At 54.7% G+C, this 1,001-nt stretch overlaps 1 protein-coding gene across 1 annotated transcript in view; it reads left to right on the top strand.

Annotated features, from left to right (window-relative positions):
* The window catches only part of TCERG1L (transcription elongation regulator 1 like), a 95,181-nt gene that overhangs the window by 64,806 nt on the left and 29,374 nt on the right, over positions 1-1,001 (top strand). The window lies entirely within an intron of this gene.

The raw sequence follows: 1,001 nt of genomic DNA, 5'->3' as shown, positions 1-1,001 counted from the left end.
GCCCCCCTGCCCAGCCGAGTCTTGAAAGTGTCCAATGTGGCAGAGTCAACCCCTCCCCTGGGGAGATCATTCCAATGGGTGACTGTGCTCATGGGGAAAAATTTCCCTCTCGTGTCCAATGGGAATGTCCCCAAGAGTAACTTGTGTCCATCGCCCCTTGTCCTCCCCATGGGACTCCTTGTGAAAAGGGAGTCTCTGTCTCCTTTGTAGCTATACTAATTCATTAAAAGTTGACGTCAGTTAGGTAACCGTGTTTTCTTGTTCCTCGTGCATGTGCAACGCTTGAGTGCTACAAAACCAACGACTCGCAAAGGAGCGTTTGCTGCAGAGGGGGCCGTCTCGGGGTTCCTCTCATCCTCCGCAAACCCTTTTCCAGAAGGCACGCTAACAGTTGTGCTTTAAAAGCCTCGGCAGGAGGGAGGGAGGCTGCACGGGACAGATCGCTGTGCCTGCCGTGCCAGGCAGGGCCGCGGCCGAGGGCTGGCTCGTAGCGTGCCATGGGAGCAGAGAACCGGCCACCGAGGATATCCCGGAGGAGCAGCAGTGGGAGGGTTGGAGTGATGGGAAAACGCAGGGCAAAGTAATGAAATATCTCCGTGAAGCAGTTAAGGAACGTAACGTTGTCGTTCCTTTGCCATGTTTTAGAGCCGGAGAGCGTATTGGCAGCGTTAAATGTAAGCAGGGTGCTCCAGCCGTGCCTCCCGATCTCGGGGAGCGGCGATGGGCAGAGCATCCCCGCTCCTCGCGTGTGCTTCTGCTGCGTTTGTGCCCCCGTTTGCCGGCTGCAGCAGCCGCCTCCTGCCTTGCCGGGTGCTTGGCTGTGGCCGTGTGTTATTTTTGTGATGTATTCCACAGTGAAGCAGAGTCAAATGGCTGAGACCCCAGCCTTTTCCTCGGTGTGGTTCCCGTTGCCTGTATGCCTGTCCTGTAGCCTGAGGAATTTTAAAATTAATCAGATGGTACTTGGGCATGTGAATATGGTGTATAATAAGCATAATAAT

The sequence above is a fragment of the Egretta garzetta genome, unplaced genomic scaffold (assembly GCF_000687185.1).
Source record: "Egretta garzetta isolate BGI_Z169 unplaced genomic scaffold, ASM68718v1 scaffold164, whole genome shotgun sequence".
Lineage (NCBI taxonomy): Eukaryota > Metazoa > Chordata > Aves > Pelecaniformes > Ardeidae > Egretta > Egretta garzetta.
This window is presented reverse-complemented; position numbering and strand designations above follow the sequence as displayed.